The sequence below is a fragment of the Sorex fumeus genome, unplaced genomic scaffold (assembly GCF_029834395.1).
Source record: "Sorex fumeus unplaced genomic scaffold, SorFum_2.1 ptg000098l, whole genome shotgun sequence".
In the NCBI taxonomy this organism is placed as follows: Eukaryota; Metazoa; Chordata; class Mammalia; order Eulipotyphla; family Soricidae; genus Sorex; species Sorex fumeus.
In genome coordinates this window covers 26,551,793-26,571,396 of record NW_026606155.1, presented here as the reverse complement: position 1 = coordinate 26,571,396, position 19,604 = coordinate 26,551,793, and positions in this window count along the sequence as shown.

The window sequence follows — 19,604 nt, the reverse complement described above, 5'->3', positions numbered from 1 at the left end:
ATGGGACGGGGTGTGTGGGAAGCTTGGGTGCTTGCCTTCCTTCTGCCTCTCTTTCTCCCTCTTCCCTCCCTGCCCTCGTTCTCGATTCCTTTCTTCCTTCCTTCCTTCCTTCCTTCCTTCCTTCCTTCCTTCCTTCCTTCCTTCCTCACTTTCTATATTTTTCCTCTTTTAAGGTTTATTACTTATTTATTTTTTACTTTTTGGGTCAGACCCAGCAACTTAGAGGTTACACTTGGCTCTGCACTCAGGAATTAACTCCTGGTGGTGCGGGGGGGGGGGGGGTCATGTGGGATGCCTGGTACATTGGATCACATGCACAAGGCAAATGCCCTACCCACTGTACTATCACTTTGGCCCTCACTTCCTCACTTTCTGTCTCTCTGTCTCTCTCTGTCTCTCTTTCTTATTTTTGTAGTTGTTTTTTTTTGGACCCATAACTTGTGATGCTCAGGGCTTATTACTGGCTCTGCACTCAGGGATCCCCCCTGGCAGGCCTCGGGGGACCCTATTGGGTGCTGTAGATGAAACCCAGGGTGGTGGAATGTAAGGTTAGTGCCTTATCTATCTGCTGTCCTATCACCCTGGCCCTATCAGCTGGAGCCTGAGGGGGAACCCCAAGTCCCTTTCCTTCCCTGTCCTCTCCACATGTCCCCAGTCACCCAAACCCTGGCGCATTCCCCCCTCTCCCATCTGTACTGCCTAGCCCAGGGAAGGCATGAGGGGCTGGTGGCAGTGGGAGGGTCCTGAAGTTGCCCAGGGGTGGCAAAGTCAGCGGTGGTCCTGGGTTGGAGAAGCAGCAAAGAAAATCCTGGGATTGATGAGGGACACAGGCCAGGGATGGAAAGAAAGTGCTGAAGACGAGCTTTACAGGGGAAAGCCAAGGTTTCATCCCCAGCATCAGGCTCCTGTGCAGGACCAGGTGTGGCCCAAGCACACGATGAAAGAACACAGGCCAGGCCAGCTCTGGGTAGGTGACCTTGGGCTGGCCTCTCCTCCGGCTTCTGCCTGGGGATCTTTGTCACCCAGCACCTACTCAGCACTGCTGTGGGATGCGGGGCGCTGGACGCGGACAGAGCACAATGGGCGGTTGTTCACAAAGCCTCATTCCCACAGGGATTCTCATCGGCGTCAGCTTCATGCTATGCTCTTGGTGCCCAGTTCCCAGCAAGGTTCTGGGTCAAACCCAATAACAGACCTTGAACTTTGAGCTTGGGCTTCTGCCTTGGTTTCTTTTGGCTTTGTTTTTAAATTCTGAGGGTAGTCCTGCCAGGTTACTTTTCAAAAATTCATTTGTTTGGGGGTCACACCCTGGGACAGTCATGGTTTTAATCCTGGCTCTGTGCTCAGAGATCACTCCTGGCGGGCTTGAGGGACCATATGGGGTGCCCGGGATGGAACCCAGGTCGGCCGCATTCAAGGCAAGCACCCTACCTACTATGCTATCACTCTAGCCCTAAATGCATTATTTTTTCTCAACAAAGTCTCCGTTGAGATTTCAGGAGAAAAACGCTGACAATCCAGGGGACCACTGGCAGTGGTGGTAGCCGTGGAGCAAGCCCCTACACAGCACAGGAGCAACGGGAGGATGGAGGCAGCACCTCTGCAGAGCATTCCTGTCCAAACCCTGGACTCAGGCAATACTCAGATGCTTCTGAAGCTCGAGTCTGACCCTTGCACTCTAACAAGCATCAGGATGTCACGCCCACAGGTGTCCTAGGACAGAGCTAAGGTCTGAGGGGAGAGTCAGAAGTTCAAGAGTGTGACAGGGCCTGGCTAGGAGTCACCCCATAGCGCCAGGAGGAAGCCCTGAGCACCACTCTGAGCAGCCCTGGCTATGGCCCTGAAACAAACAAAATAACATTGTGACAAGGCCTTTGCCTAATGGACGTGATTATTAGAATAGAGACGATTTAGAGCTTTTTCATATACCAAGACCTAAGTCGTCTTGTTAAGTTCTCTCAACATCTCTATGTCTAAGGGAACTGATTTCTCCCGACTCTCTTTATTCACTCCTCTTAAGATATGACCAAGGACTTCGGGGAGATCAAAGGCCTGTGCACATGTGTTTCACATGTGGGTTTGAGCCCTGGCACCACCAGGTCTCCCAGGACTGTCAAGTGCAAGCAACCCCTGAGCACTGCAAGGTGCAGCCCAATTCTCTACAAATAATGTGAGGGGCTGGGGAAACAGCTCACAGGGATGGGGCAACACGTTCAATGCATAGCATCATGTGGTTTCCCAAGTACCAGAGGAGTACCCCCCTATATATGTATATATAAATGTGTATCTGTGTGTATGTATCTCTATGTCATATATATAGATGTGTGTATATATGTACATATATGTGCATATATGTATATACATATATGTGCAGGTACTTTATATATAGATGTGTGTATATATACGTGTATGTATATGTGTATATATGTACACATATGTGCATATATATGTACATATACATATATATACACACACACTCATCTATATATAAAGTACCTGCAAGGCAGGTGTTTTTTGTCACTAAGCCATTCCTTGAATCCCCAATTATATATAAATATAATATATAATATATATAGCCCTGTAGCACTGTCCTCCCATTGTTCATCCATTTGCTCGAGCAGGCACCAGTAATGTCTCTATTGTGAGACTTGTTGTTACTGTTTTTGATATATCAAATACACCATGGGGAGCTTGCCAGGCTCTGCTGTGCGGGTGGGATACTCATGGTAGCTTGCCGAACTCTCCGAGAGGGACAGAGGAATCAAACCCGGATTGGCCGCATGCAATGCAAACGCCTACCCGCTGTATTATATATAATTCAATACATAAAGACATACCTTTTTTTTTCACTTTTTGGGTCACACCCAGCAATGCACAGGGGTTACTCCTGGCTCTGCCCTCAGGAATTACTCCTGGTGGTGCTCAGGGGACCATAAGGGATGCTGGGAATTGAACCCGAGTTGTATGCATGCAAGGCAAATGCCCTACCCTCTGAGCTATCATTCCAGCCCCAAAGATATAAATGTTTAGCACTGTAGTACTGTCCTCCTGTTGTTCATCCATCTGCTTGAGTGGGTACTAGTAACATCTCCATTGTGAGACTTTAAAAAAAAATTTTATTAGTGAAACACCATGAGGTACAGTTGTAGATTTACAAATTTTTGTGCTTGGGTTTTGATTATACAATGATCAAGTACCCATCCCTTCACCAGTGCCCATTTTCCACCACCATGGATTCCAGTATCCCTCCCACACCCATCCCCCTATCCCACCCTGCCTCTGTGGCAGGGCATTTCCTTTTGTTCTCTCTCTCCTTTTGGGCGTTGTGGTCTGCAAAAGAGGCACTGAGTGGCAATCATGTTCAGTCCATAGTCTACTTTCAACATGTATCTTCCCTCCTGGGAGGATCCTCCAAACACCCTTTATTTGGTGCTCCCTTCTCTATCTGAGCTGCCCTTTCCCCTAGAGTGCCTGGCTGGCCTCTAAGCCATGGAATAATCCTCCTGGTACTGATCTCGGCTATTCTTGGGTATTAATCTCCTATTTATGTACCCCAGATGAATGCAATCTTTTTATGTCTATCCCTCTCTTTCTGACTCATTTTGCTTAGCATGATACTTTCCATGTGGTACTACTTGTATGTAAAATTCATGACTTCATCTGTTCTAACAGCTACATAGTACTCCATTGTGTAGATGTACCAAAGTTTTTTTAACCAGTCATCTGTTCTTGGGCACTCAGGTTTTTTCCAGATTCTGGCTATTGTAAAGAGTGCTGCAATGAACAAACAAGTGCAGATGTCATTTTGACTATACATTTTTGCCTCTCTGGGATATATTCCCAGAAGTGGTATTGCTGGGTCAAATGGGAGCTCAATTTCTAATTTCTTGAGAATGGTCCATACTGTTTTCCAAAAGGGCTGAACCACTCGGCATTCCCACCAAAAGTGAAGGAGTGTCCCTTTCTCGCCACATCCGTGCCAGCATCGGTTGCTTTTGTTCTTTTGGATGCGGGCCAGGTGAGACTTGTTGTTACTGTGTTTGGCATATTGAATATGTCACAGGGAGCTTGCCAGGCTTTGCCGTGCAGGCGAGATACTCTCGGCAGCTTGCCAGGTTTTTTGAGAGGGGCAGAGGAATTGAACCTGGGTCGGCTACAAGCAAGGCAAATGCCCTACCTGCTGGGCTATCACTCCAGCCCATACATTTTAATATAGCATAATTTAATATATATAATTGAGGGTTCAAGGAATGGTTTAGTGGTGTAAAGCACCTGCCTTGCATGTGTGAGACTTTAAGTCTGATCCCTGGTGCCACGCCCATGTGCCAAGCATGGCCCCAGTGACTTTGCCAGCTGTAGCCCTTAGCACCACCACAAGGAAATCTCTGGCACACAGTCAGCTTTGTGCGGGCACTACCACTGAAGTGGGCAGCCCCCAGGAAACCTGGTGCTGGGAGACTTGAGCACCACAGCTAGGAATGGGGCCCCAGGTGAGCACTGCATCCAGAATGTGGAGGAGGGGGGTCAGTACAAGCAAGAGTGGGTCACCCCAGCAGGCACCAGCGCCGGGCATGCCAGCCTGCCCATGACAGCAGCGCTCAGGTGAAAGGAAGAAGGACAAGAAGACTGAGCTTCCACTCGGTCTTTGTTTGGAAGCAAAGAGCCACTAGCATCCACCCCTGCATGGCGCGGCCCAGAGCTGGGCTGGAGGAGGTCCTGTTCCTTGCAGCACACAGGTCACTCTGGGCAACGGGCCAGTCCCCTCTTTCCAAGAGCCCATCTCTCACTGCTCCCTAGAAATGCTGCTTAAAATAAGAAAAAAAATGCTTGAAAATACACGACTGGTCTCAAAAGAAAGAACAAGCCTCGGATTCCAGAGATTGTTGAAGAATTCAAAGTCCGAATAAGGAGTGTTCGTGTGGCCGGTGGCTGCTGGGGCCGAGTCTGGGGTCTAAGTGGGTCTGCAGACAGGACGGCACGACAGGCCGCGGGTGGGGGGAGCACTGAGCCCTTTGGACAGACCCTGCCCTGAGCAGCACCACCTTCTGCTGCCCGGGTCTGGACCTTCTCATGCTTGCCAATGTGAGAAGGTCAGGGCCTGCCCTTGTGGAGGAGAGATAAGAACTCTTCCCCGCACCCCCTCACTGGAGCATCACTAGCGCCAGGATTCCAGTGTCCAAAAGATAACACACAGGGATTTGCTCTCTCTATGTTTTTGTATGTTTGGGCCACACCTGGCAGTCCTCAGGACCCATTCCTAGCTCTGAGGTCAAACATCACTCCTGGTAGTGCTGGGGGGGACCATATTGGGTGCTGGGGATTGAACCCGGTTGACTGAGTACAAGGCAAGCGGTTTACCAGCTGTATTATTTCTCTGGCTCTATTTTTATTTTTATTTATTTTTTATTTTTTGGCTTTTTGGGTCACACCCAGTGATGCACAGGGCTTACTCCTGGCTCCGCACTCAAGAATCACTCCTGGTGGTGCTCAGGGGACCATATGGGATTCTGGGAATCAAACCCAGGTCGGCCACGTGCAAGGCAAACACCCTGCCCGCTGTGCTATCACTCCAGCCCCTCTAGCTCTATTTTTAAATTAATTTAATTAAATTATTGGGAGTGGTGAGGGATTGGTGCACACCCAGCAATGCTCAGGGGCTATTCTTGGCTCTGTGCTCAGGAATGACCCCTGACTGAGCTCAGTGGGACCAGATTTGGTGCTGGGAATAGAACCAGGGTTGTGGCCGAAGAAGCTGCAATCAAGGACAAGGGCTTGACCTCCTGTCCTCTCTCCAGCCCAGAGGTCTGGATTTTAATACCTCCAGTGTCCGGGCTTGTGCCAGGCCCTGGAGGCCTCCAAAGGTAGCTATGCAAGGCTGGGAGCACTGGAGAGGTTCCACTCTTTGGGATAACTAAGAACAAGGGGGACCCAAAATTCTGGGTTGGAAAGTAGTCATAGTTCTGTGTCCAACCAGCACCCCCTGTGCTCTGCTCCCTCTCGCCATCCCAGAGATCTTCATGCCCCTCTTAGCTGAAGGTGTTTTGTTTGTTTGTTTGTTTGTTGCTTTCTTTGAGGCGCTGGGGAGAAGCGGGGGTAGGGGGCAGGGGGAGACTAAGAACAGCCCCGCTGAGGTCACAGAGCCCAAGCGTCTGAGGAAAGCAGAATGAAGCCTCTGGCCTCTCGAAAGCAGTAGCAACTAGTGCAGAGACCCCATGAGTGCTGGGCTGTGGGGGGAAGCCTGGGTGTGCCTCATGTCAGCCCCTGTGGAAATAGCCCTTGTACAGGAGTGAGCAGATGGAGGAACGGGGCTCTTAGTCCTGGCCTCCAGGCCTGTGCTACACGCAGACCCATAAATAGAACCAAGGAGGGTCTGCTCCCGCCTGCACTTCCCGCTGTTCCCAGACGTAGCACAGTCCCTGGTGACGGTTACCAGGACGCCCGGCTGTCACCAGGTGTTCCTTTGGCCAAGGCCTATCCTCCTCCGCCAAGGGCCTGTGGGGAGCAAGCAGGGGAGGCTGCGATCTACAGGCCTTTTGCTGCCCCACCTGGACCTCGGTGAGTAGGACTCTTGGCTGGGGGAGCAGAAGGTGGGCACCCCCCCCCCCCCCCAGTATTGGTAGAACTCATGGTTCTGCAGACACGAGCCTTCCACCAGTTCCATCCCACTGACACTCACACCATCCACATGGGCACAAGAATAGTCACAGCCACTCAGCCACACAGCCGTGTACTCACACACGTCAATATCTGAATGCACCACACACACACACACACACACACACACACACACACACACACAAACACACAACATACATGGACACATGCACAGATACTCCCAAGGGCATAGAGCACATGGGTTGGGGGAGATGGCTTAAAGTGCTGGGTGTAGGCTTTGCATGAGAGAGAACTGGGCTTGATCCCCAGTGTGGCATGCCCACCCCCCCTCCCCCCGAACTCCATAGTTCTCTGAACACCACTGGAAGTATCCCATAAGCGCTGATGGTTGTGATGCAAACCAAAAAAATGTAACATAAGCTATTTTGTTTTGTGGGCCACACAGGGCACTGGACAGCAGTTACTCCTGGCTCTGCACTCAGGAATTACTCTTGGCGGGGCTCAGGGGACCCTATGGGATGCCCGGGACTGAATGCGGGTCAGGCATGTGCAAGGAAAGTGCCTTACCCATTGTACTATCTCTTCAGCCTCAACATAACTATTTTTAGTTTGTTCACACATTAAGCATTTTTTTTTCCTAATTAGAAAGGCAACATGTAATGGAGAGAAATGAAACTGGTCAAACATAGCACAGGATTTCTCAACAGTGGCTGTTTTGGACAGGGTTAAAGAAGGAACAAGATTCAGATTAGAACAGGAATAATATCAGTATTGTAAAGTACAGTGCCTAAAATAAAATAAGGAGAACAGGTTGGTGTCGAGGGAGATGATGAGGAAATCATGGATGAAGTCGTGTGAGAGCTCCCAAAGGACTTGGGTTTGGGGGAACGGTTTGGAGTTCTGCCTGGAGTACGTGGGGTGTGCTGGCGCCCAAATACAGAGGGACTTTCCAACCACAAAGGGGGATCCTGGGGCCCTCTTAGATGAGAAAGAAGTTTATCATTTTTTCTTTTTAATTTTCTTTTTCTTTTCTTTCTGCACCTTCTCTAATAAAAGCTTTGTCTACTCCTAGTTTATAAAGGTAGACTCCTATGTTTTTTTTTTCTAGAAACTTTAGTGGTTAGGATTTGCATTTAGGTTTGTAATAAGTGTTTAACTCTGTGTGTGTGTGTGTGTGTGTGTGTGTGTGTGTGTGTGTGTGTGGTGTGAAATGTTGTGAAGGGTTTTATTTGCTTGCTTGCTTTTGATTTGGGAGTCACTCCCAGCAGTATCCAGGACATACTCCTAGCTCTGGGCTCAGGGGTCAATCCTGGTAGTGCTCAGGAGACCATATGCTGGGTGCCAATGAGGACTGGCTATGTGCAAGGACCTTATCCCCTGGACTATCTCTCTGGATCCCTAGTGGAATTTTGATTAGGATTTATCTCACCAAACTTAAGGAACACGACTTCTCTACAATACTGAACTCGGGCTCACAGTGAAGTGAGTGCTCTACACCTGAGCAACAGGCCCAAAAAGCATTAATGTTTTTTTGTTCATTGTATATTGCAGAAGCCATACCAGTTGTGCTCATGGCTTACTCATGTCTCTGGATTCGAGTATCACCCCTGGTTGGGGACCAGGAAACCATATATGGTGCTAGGGATGGAACCTTGGGCCAAATGAGGCAAGCATCTTCTCCACCTTCCCATGTGCTGTATCTCCAGCCCCTGTTTTTTAAATCTATGATTATGATATCTCTCTACTTATTTATTCTTATATCTCGACTTACTTATTCTTTCTCAATGAACAGTGTTGTAGTTTTTATAAAATTTTCCTAGATAAGATGTAGGGCTGGAGCAATAGTACAGCAGGTAAGGCATTTTCTTTTCATGAGGGCCAATCCTTGTTTGACCCCAGGCACCACATATGGTTCCTTGGGCACTGCTATGAAGGATCCCTGAGCACAGAGCCAGGAGTAAGACCTGAGTTCTGTTGTGTGTGGCCCAAAAACCAAAGAGGAAGAGCAGGGGGTGCAGTGGGCTATATATATGAACATGAATTGCATGCATTAAAAAAGTTGTTTGTCTGCAGGAACTGAACCCAGGGCCTCTGATAATTCCTGACTAAGACTTGGGTGGATTTTAAATTAACTGGCACCAGATAATTTTATCATTAGCCACCATCCCAATCACATGTCCTTCTCTCTTGGAAGGGAGCCACATGATGCTCACCAGAACCATGCTGCCAGACCCCAAGCCAGGCTTTTTCACTTGGGACACCCTGGAGGGAGGCAGGTGAGACTCCTTCCTGCTGCAAGGGACCCAGCCCTGCATATGGAAACCTCCAGAACTCAACCCTGCCGTACTCATGGCCTCTCTCCACATGCGTGGGCCAAGCCTCACCCATGAGTGAAACTTTTCTTGGGCAGTGTGGCCACAAATGCGGCTGCATTACTCTTCATAAGACACACCCCACCCACACACCAAGAGCACTATACCACTTAATTTTTTTGCTTTTTGGGTCACACCCGAATTTCACAGGGGTTACTCCTGGCTCTGCACTCAGGAATTACTCCTGGCGGTGCTCAGGGGACCATATAGAATGCTGGGAATTGAACCTGGGTCAGCTGCATGCAAGGCAAACACCCTACCCACTGTGCTATCGCTCCAGCTCCATCACACCACTTTTGATGGAATTCAAAGTAGAGGTAACCAACCTTAGAGGAAAATATTATATTATTTCGGTTCTGCTTTGGAGCAGGGATTGGGGTATGGAATAGAAATGCCAAAATATGGTGATGGGAAGGTGTATGATGGTGGGATTTGTGTTTAATATTAAAAGTAATCAAATATTGTGAACTACTTTATAAAATTTTAAAAAATTAAAAAATAATAAAGTAACCCAATGGCCTTGTGTTATGAAACCTTTCATTTCTTAGTTTTCACTTGTAGTCCTATATATATATATATATAAATTTTTTATTAGTGAATCACCATGGAGTACTGTTACAAACTTACAAACTTTCGTGTTTGCATTACAGTCATACAATGATCATTTACCCATCCCTCTACTAGTCCCCATTCTCCCCCACCAATTTTCCCAGCATCCCTCCCACCACCCCCACCCCATCCCCCACCAGCCCACCCTGCCTCAGCGACAGGGCATTCCCTTTCATTCTCTCTTCTTTCGGGTGTTGTGGTTTGCAATAGAGGTATTAAGCGACCATCATGTTAGGTCTATAGTCTACATTCGGCATGCATCTTTCAACCCAAATGGGTTCTCCCAACATCCTTTACTTGAAGAAAACATCCAACCCCATCCAAAAAATGGGGTGATGAAAGGAATAGAAACTTTCTCAAAGAAGAAATCCGAATGGCTAAAAGGCATATGAGAAAATGCTCTACATCACTAATCATCAGGAAGATGCAGATCAAAACAACAATGAGATATCATCTCACACTACAGAGACTGGCACGCATCCAAAAGAATAAAAGCAACTGGTGTTGGCACGGATGTGGGGAGAAAGGGACTCTCCTTCACTGTTGGTGGGAATGCCGGCTAGTTCAGCCCTTTTGGAAAACAATATGGACGATTCTCAAAAAACTAGAAATTGAGCTCCCATTTGATCCAGCAATACCACTCCTGGGAATATATCCCAGAAAGGCAAAAAAGTATACTAAAATGACATTTGCACTTGTATGTTCATTGCAGCCCTGTTTATAATAGCCAGAATCTGGAAAAAACCTGAGTGCCCAAGAACAGATGACTGGTTAAAGAAACTTTTGTACGTCTACACAATAGAATACTATGTAGCTGTTAGAAAAGATGAAGTCATGAAATTTGCATATAAGTGGATCAACATGGAAAGTATCATGTTAAGTGAAATGAGTCAGAAAGAGAGTGACAGGCATAGAAAGATAGCACTCATCTGTGGAATATAAATAACAGAATGGGAGACTTAATACCCATGAGTAGTAGAGATAAGGACTAGGAGGTCTGCATGGCTTGTAATCCTATGTTTTAAGATCCTTGTTACTCTCTGTGCATTTGGCTCATTATTGCATCGCTACATGATTCACTTGACTGATTGTGTTTTGTCCCACTGGTCTCTCCACCTTCCTTCCATTTTTTTCTTGTGCCCAGGGAAATCGGTGTTAAGGAGCACACCACCTGGGCTCCTGGGCCATCCCTATCCCACCAGATTGGCCCTATTGGGTATGGTGAGGTCAGAGGGAGGGAGAGCAGGGCTGCTTTCTTGCTGGTACAGTTTGTCCATAGCTGTACTCATCTGTCTGGGACTCCAGCTTAGTCAGGGGCTTCCTTTAGATCTACAGTTCTGTTCATTCCATCTGTCTTGACCCTGAGTCCCTCTTGCTGCATCTTGGATCTGTCCTTTCTTTATTGGTTTCCATTCCCAAATCTTGTAAAAAGGACCTTCTGTCACCCCCGTTGAGCACTGCAGCTCTAACAGCAAATAGGAGCAGTTTGGAGTGGCAGTCCTGTGTTTCTAGAAGTAGGAGGCTGTTGCCAGACCCTGTGGTATGGTCAGTCCTGTAGACAGCAGCCACACTTTACCTCCTCACTGGAGGATGTCCCACTTTCCACAACCCTTACACATTGCTCCAAGGGGCAGTTTCATGCAGTTTTAAGCCTGGATATGCCCCACAAGTATATTCTAGGAGAGCCTATTTCTCATTTGACTCAATACTGCCTGGTTATGCTTGGAAGGGCAGCATGGGAAGTTCATAGCAGCTCTTGTTTACCAGTACCTGTTCGACACCTGTGCTAAGTATCATACAGCTCTCTAATTTTATGACATGTAAAAGGAGATCATAGATTGGATTTAACTTACATTTCTCTCATTACTCAAGAGTTTGAACGTCTCTTCAGGAGCCTTGGAGTGCTTTCTACTTTTCCATTTACACTATTTTTTTTTATCATTTTTCCCTGGGGACCATTTAAAATCTAAAACATCCTACAAGGATACAGAATGTGGCTCAATGGAAGACTGCATGCTTTGCTTGTACGAAGCCCTGGTTTGATCTCCAGCATCAGCAAAGCAAACAAAATACCAATAAGGACCACACCACCTGGGCTCCTGGACCATCCCTAGTCCCACCAGATTGGCTATGAGACCAATATTCAAGGCCAGGGAAAACAGGGGCCAGGAGGACTGGAAGTTTGGCACAAGTGTATGTGTGTGTGTGGGGGGGGGGCAGAGGACAGTTAGGATAGAGAATATTGTAAAGTTTGCTTGGGACCAAATGGGAACCGGCTGATGAGATAGTGACATCCCCGGAATCAAAGATCACCCTGCCCCCTCCCTGCCCCCCGCATGTGGAATGCAGGTCTTATGGCCCAGGGAGCCACCAGACTGCATTCCGTGCTACCTCTCATCCATCCCCTACAGATAACAGAAGGCCAGACCAAGCACACCGGTCCTGTTGGTCTTTGTTCTCTATTCCTGCACAAGACAACTCAAAATCCCGCTTAGCCTGTCCCAGGGCATGGCACTACCCCAGCCTCGCCAGGGGCCACCCAGGAGATACGCCCCAATAAAATTTTATTTCTTCTCTTTTCTCATCTATCTCTCTGCACCAGGTGAAATCTCTGACCTATCAAATATGACAGTATGACAGTATTAGTTGGAAATGATCAGTCTGAACAAGAACTGAGTATTGTAAATAGGTAAAGGGACATACATGATAACCTCTCGATATCGGTATTGCAAACCATAATGCCGAGAGAGAGAGAGAGAGAGAGAGAGAGAGAGAGAGAGAGAGAGAGAGAGAGAGAGAGAGAGAGAAGTGTCTGCCACAAAGGCAGGTTTCAGGGTGGGATGGGAGGGAAACTGGAACCATCAGTGGTGGGAAATGTACACTGGTGAAGGGACGGGTGTTGAAACATTATATGACTGAAACCCAATCATGAAAAACCGTGTAACTGTGAATCTCAGTATCTCATGGTGATTCAATAAAAAAATAAATTTAAAAAATTTTATAAAATCACAATGCAGAAAGACTCAGCAGTGAATCCTGGAAGAGAGCTTCTCACCAGAGATTTCTCCAGACCCCGTGCTGAGTCAATTTCATCAGGGCACCTCACATGGACCAGGTGTCCTCTCTCTATCCACTCCAGATGAACCACCGGTTGCCATAAACTTTAGAAGAAAAACAAGTACACGGGACCAGGGACCAAAGACTCCAGGTCACACGGCTGCAGTGGGGACAGGCCATCCCTCCCCATCTCTCCACCCTTTCGGGGTCCTGGCTGTCATTCCCATGATCTGCCTCCAGGCCTCATGTAAGCGCGACAAGGGCCTTGATCCAGAGACTCACAAATGAATCTCAAAATGGATTAGGTCCCTATAGAGATGTCTCCGGACCCCCATCGTTTACAATTTTAGAATTCCAGGAGCACGCAGCCATGAAAGACCTCTTACAATATTCAAACGAAGCAATAGAAAATAAATTATCTAGCATGCGGCAGGCAGGCTTGAATAGTGATGGGAATATTTGAAATAATGGTGGTGGGATTGATGTTGAAATATTGAATGTAATCGATTAATGTGAACAACCCCATGAAAATAAAATTTAAAATATTAAAAAGAAAATAGAAAACAATCCCCCGCCCTCCCAAAGAAAACCCCACAATGCAGGACTGGAGAGAAGACTCAAAGGGCTGGAGTTTATGCTTTACATGCTGGGGTCCTGGACTTGATCCTCGGCACCACATGGGCCCCACCACTAGGTGTGACAACCTTTTGAGCACCACACTGGGAGTAGCCCCTATGCATAGCTGGTGTGACATGCCCCCCGCCGCCCCTGCAAACAAACCAAATTAACAGACAAAAAGCATTATGCAGGCAGCAGTGGGCAAGTTTAGCCACGGAAAAACATGTGAGTGCATTTAAAAGCACAAAATTACCTCAAGAAAATGTCCTCCTGATTGAGTGGTAAACTAACCTGTGACATGAACATCATGTTTACTTTGAAAAAAACCCAGACAAAGGGCTCATAATCATGCAGACATGGCTGTTGAGCAGACACCTCTTCAAAAAGAAAACCTAACTGTGATATAAACACCATAGCTCTTGACCTTCTGCCGGCAGTTCTGCCATCCAGGTGAGGCCTGCCACTCTGCCTGACATCACTGGGCCTGATCCAGAATAGAGGCAGCACCCCTCCCTTTAAGCTAGTCCCAGCAGCCTTTGCACCGGACCTGCGCCATATAAACGGGCCCACACCACAGCTCCCGACCTTCTGCCTGATGTTCCACCATTCCAGGCCTCTGGCTGACGTCACTGGGTCTAATCCAGAACAGGCGGCAAAGCCCCTCCCTTCTGGCTAGGTCCCAGCAGCCTCTGTACCCAACCTGCACCATATAAACGGGCCCGCCACGTCTCTTGAAGCACAAGACTGCTTACAGTTATTCTTCCTGTCAGATGAAGACAGGCTGAGAAGAAAGAGAGCAACTAGTCGAATCCTTTAGCACCTTCCAGGGGGTCTAACGACAAAGACTCACCTCCAGCAGAGCAAGAACACTAGAAAACCAATGGGGGAAACAAACAAAAGTCCATCAAGTTCAATGAGTGAAAACAGTATCATGAAAGACATAAACTTCACCGGTAAATCCTCAGAGAATATCTTTAGTGACACTGTGATGAGGATGTTTAGTGAGTTCAAAGAAATGATAGCAGGTAATCAGCAAACCACAAGAAGTGTAAGAGTTGTAATGAAAATAAACTACTATGATCAGAAATGACAAGTGAAATACTGGAGTAATTTTTCAGGGGGAAGAGTGTTTGCCTTATACCTGGCCGGCCTGAGTTCAATGCCCGACATCCCATATGGTTCCCCGAGTACTACCAGGAATAATTCCTGACTGCAGAATCAGGAGTAACCCCTGAGTATTGCTGGGTGTAACCCAAAAAAGACAAAACACACACACACACACACACACACACACACAACAAATAAAGAACATGGTAGATCACGCGATCTTAAAACGTCAATAGAAGCTCTGAAAAGCAGAACAACAAACTGAGTAAAAGATTGAGGAGCTCCAAGATGAGAAGATATTTGCTAGAAAGATATTTGTAGAAGGTGGAAAATAGTTTGGAAAGAAATCAGCAGCATACCAAAAAACTACAGGATGAGTTCAAGAGGAGCAATATAACAATCATTGGATTCCCTGAAGAACAGGAAGGCAAATATGATGAAGAAACAGTAAAGCAATAATCAATAAGAATTTCCCAGAATTGAAGATTACAAGCACCACTATCTAAGAGGCCTGAAGGGTTCCAGCAAAAATAGACTCGTCTAGGAAAACTTTAAGATACACTGTACTTAAAATAAATCCAAAGAAAGGGACAATACTGAAAACAGCAAGATCAAAAGGGAACTTACATGCAAAGGGAAGGCCATACGATATAGAGCAGATCTATCAAACAAAACTCTGGGAGCCAGAAGAGTGTGGAGGGATAGAGTGCAAAAACTTAAAGAAATGAACATCTCACCAAGAATACTCTAGCCAGCTAGATTATTGTTCAGATTTACTTGAAAAAAGCCCGGACAGAGGGCTCATAATCATGTGGATGTGGTCGTTGAGCAGACACCTCTTCAAAAAGAAAACCTAATTGTGATATAAACGTCATCACTCCTGGGGCTGGAGCGATAGCACAATGGGTAGGGCGTTTGCCTTGCACATGGCCGACCCGGGTTCGATTCCCAGCATCCCATATGGTCCCCTGAGCACTGCCAGGAGTAATTCCTAAGTGCATGAGCCAGGAGTAACTCCTGTGCAAAAAGCAAAACAAAACAAAACAAAAACTTCATAGCTCCTGACCTTCTGCCTGCTATTCTGCTGTTCCAGGTGAGGCCTGCTCCCCTGGCTGACATTACTGGACCTGATCCAGAACAGAGACAGCACCCTTTCCTTTTTGCTAGCTCCCAGCAGTCTTTGCACCTGACCTAATCCAGCTAGATTATTGTTCATATTTGAAGGAATGATACAGAGCTTCATGGACAGGCAACAGCTTAGGGAATTCAAAGCCTTGAAACCAGTTTTACAAGAAGTGTTAAAAGAACTTCTCTAAAGGACAGGACAAACTTCCCTAAATGGGGCATACAGTACCTTTCTACTGCATTAAGAAAAGTATGTTTACTCCTAGCTGGCAAAGGGACTGTACATGTTTTAAATAACAAATTAATATCTTATTTATAGTGGTTAATGTCACTTAGTAATCATCACAAACTGACTTTTATTGATTTATATTCTGATAATTCCATTTGCTATTCCTTTAATGGCTTCTGTTGTAGCAAGTAAAATGAAATAAATTTGTTACCTGCTGGGCAGGGGGCAGGCTGGTGGGCGGGGGAGATTGGAGAGAACCCGGGGATATTAGTGGAGGGAGGAGGACACTGATGGTGGGATTGGTGTCAGAATACTGTATGTCTGAAACAACTTTATTATGAACAAGTTTGTCAACCATAGTGTCTTAATAAAAATTAAACAAATAGAAAAGTAAAATATAGGGTGATTGTCCAAAAGGATAATTGTTAGTTTTAGACATAGCTTAGGTTCAGGTTTTGCATAGCATTAGGATTCTTATTAGAATTAGGGTTAAGGTTAAGTTTGTGTTTGGATTAGGTGTTAGTTTTTTTTTCGGGGGGGGGGGGGGAGGTTTCACCCAGAGATGCACAGGAGTTACCCCTGGCTCTGAAATCAGGAATTACTCCTGATGGTGCTCAGGGAACCATATGGGATGCTGGGAATCAAACCCAGGTCAGTCGCATGCAAGGTCAATGCCCTACCCTCTGTGCTATCACTCCAGCCCCCAGGATTAGGTGTTAGTCTTTTCAGTGTTTATAGTTAAAAGTCCAAAGGAAGTTTAGGGAGCTTTTTTTTTTCTTTTCGGGTCACACCCAGCAATGCTCAGGGGTTACTCCTGGCTTTGAACTCAGAAATTACTCCTGGCAGTGCTCAGGGGACCATATGGGATGCTGGGAATTGAACCAGGGTCGGCTATGTGCAAGGCAAACGCCCTACCCACTGTGCTATCGCTCCAGCCCAAAGGGGAGATTTTTAAGTATAAGTTAATTGGTAATTTTAGTCACAGGTCAGAGTTAGTACAGGTTAAGTTTAGGATTAGGATTAGGGCTAGGGCTACTGTTAGGTTTGTATAGGTTATGCTGTGAGCAAAGTTAAAAATGCAAGTTAGGTGTTGGCTGATTGTTAAATTGAGGCTAATTGTCATATTTAGGCCTAGGATAGTGTCAAGATTAGTATAGAATTAGGATTAGGGTTAGGATTAGGGATAGGAACAGGGTTAGGTTTATGTAGCACTGTAGCACTGTCTTCCTGCTATTCATTGATTTGCTCGAGCCACCAGTAACGTCTCCATTGTGAGACTAGTTGTTACTGTTTTTGGCATATCAAATATGCCATGGGGAGCTTGCCAGGCTCTGCTGTATGGGTGGGATACTCTCAGTAGCTTGCTGAGCTCTCTGAAAGGGACGGAGGAATTGAACCTGGGTCAGCTGTGTGCAAGACAAATGCCTTACCTGCTGTGCTATCACTCCAGTCCTAGGTTTATGTAGGGGTTAGATATTATGTTTGATGGCATCAGAAGAAACCTCTAAGAACCACAGGTATGACTCCAAATAGCAAATAAATAAAACAAAAACAATGGGAAAAGACATACCATACAAATATCAAAAAAGTTGGATTTTCACAGAATGTCCTGACCCCATGACAGGCTGTCTTCACCAGGGTAACTTGGAGGGGGGTGGGTTGAGTTTCCCTCCCCACCCCAGCTGAACCCCGGCAGCTGAAAACCTCCAGAACACAACAGCACAGCCATGCTAAAGGCCACTTTCCACAGGCTTGGATGAGTTTCACCTACCGGGGAACCTGCAGAAAAACCCAGGTATGCAGGACCAGTGACTGAGATGTCCAAGTTTGCTCTGAGCAGGACTGGTCCTTCTCCCCCCAGCTCCTTAGTCTTCCAGTAGCTTGGCAGTCACACCCACAAACTGCCTCCAGTGCCATATAATCTCATTAACGGCCATGATCCAGGATCCTGAAATAAAACTCCCAGAAGAGAGTGCCATAGAATGTCCTGGAGCGTGCATGACCTTATACTCTAGCCCACTGATGTACCCAAAACAGTGCACATTGTTTGGGTTTAAATGCTTGTAATCCCTTATACAAGGGCTTAAATGGCTCCAAGATGAAATACAACAATCTCCACACACTTTCCTCTTATGGTGGTGGGAAGGTGCACGGTGGTGGGACTGGTGTTTGAATATTAAATGCAACAAACTATTATGAACAACTTCATAAAAAATAAAATTAAATTTAAAAAGAAAGTTGGATTTTAATGGTGTTATGAATATAGTTAATGCAAAACTTATGACTGACCAAATGGTATATTCTGAATAAGTGTGATATGTTGTATGCCAATTACGCCTCAATATAGGGGCTAAATTAAGCTTTAAAAAGTCAAGATTTTTACTATAATAAAATAGTACACTTCAGAATAATGAATGTTATCAGGGGTAAAAAGGGGCATTTAAAACTGCTAAACAGGTCAACCAAGAAGACTTAACATTCCTTCATGAGGACAGGTCTAATAACAGAACTTCAAAACACATTTTCAAGGGATCACTTAAATCACTTAACTTCCCGTTAGTCGTCGATTTGCTCGAGCGGGCGCCAGTAACGTCTCCATTTGTCCCTGTCGCGTGCTAGTGTAGCCCAATGGCATCTCTTCGTTCTGGGAACATGGAGGGCCTCAAACCGATCGTTCATGATCTTGACAAAGAAGTCTGACCATCTGGTAGGTGGGCGGCCACGCGGTCTCTTGACATCCCGTGGAATCCAATCAGTAACAGCTCTAGTCCAACGGTCGTCTTTAAATCTCATTACGTGACCAGCCCATCTGATTTTCGACACCTTGGCATATGAGACAGCGTCCCTGATCCTTGATCGTCGACGGATGTCAGAACTCCGGATTCGTTCTCTCATTTGAGTGAAACGTGTTATTCCAAGCATAGCTCTTTCTATTCTTCTTTGGGAGACCTGAATGGCGTTCTCATCTTGTTTGCGTAGGGCCCAGGTCTCTGAGGCATATGTTAATGCAGGAAGAACAGTGGAATCAAAGAGATGTGCCCGGAGCCGGAGGTTCTTCGTCCTCTTAGCTATTTCTTCGACGTTCTTGAAGGCGTTCCAAGCCGCTCTCTTCCTCCTGCGCAGCTCGGGTGCCAGGTCATTTCTCATGTTGACCTCTCGACCTAGGTACACATAGCTGTTGCATTCGGAGATGGTCGTTCCATTGAGAGCGAATGGGGCGTCAGGAACAAGGCTGTTTCTCATAAACATTGTCTTCGTAAGATTCAGCTGTAGTCCTACCTTTCCACACTCACGGTCAAAGTCGGCCAGCATTTGTGCCGCTTGGCTGATGTTTGGTGTTATTAAAACAATGTCATCAGCAAAGCGGAGGTGGTGTAGTTGCCGACCATCTATCTTCACTCCCATTCCTTCCCATTCCAGTCGTCGCATGATGTTCTCGAGGGTGGCACTGAAGAGTTTCGGTGAAATGGTATCACCCTGCCGCACCCCTCTCTTGACATCAACGATCACTTCTTTGTAGAATGGTGAGATTCTGGTAGTGAATCCGCAATACAGCTCACGGAGCATCCTGATGTATTGGGCTTGAATGCCCTGATTGGCTAGGGCTTCAATGACCGCTTCCGTCTCAACAGAATCAAAGGCCATCTTTAAATCAATGAACGTTAAGCAGAGCGGCATCTTGAACTCCCGAGAAACCTCAATGAGCTTGGTTACCGTGTGGATATGGTCGATGGTGCTGAATCCTTTGCGGAACCCTGCTTGCTCGCATGGTTGTCCTTCATCTAGTGTTCTGCCAATCCTATTCAGGATGACTCGAGTGAACAGCTTGTAGATGACAGACAATAGGCAGATCGGGCGATAGTTGCCAATGT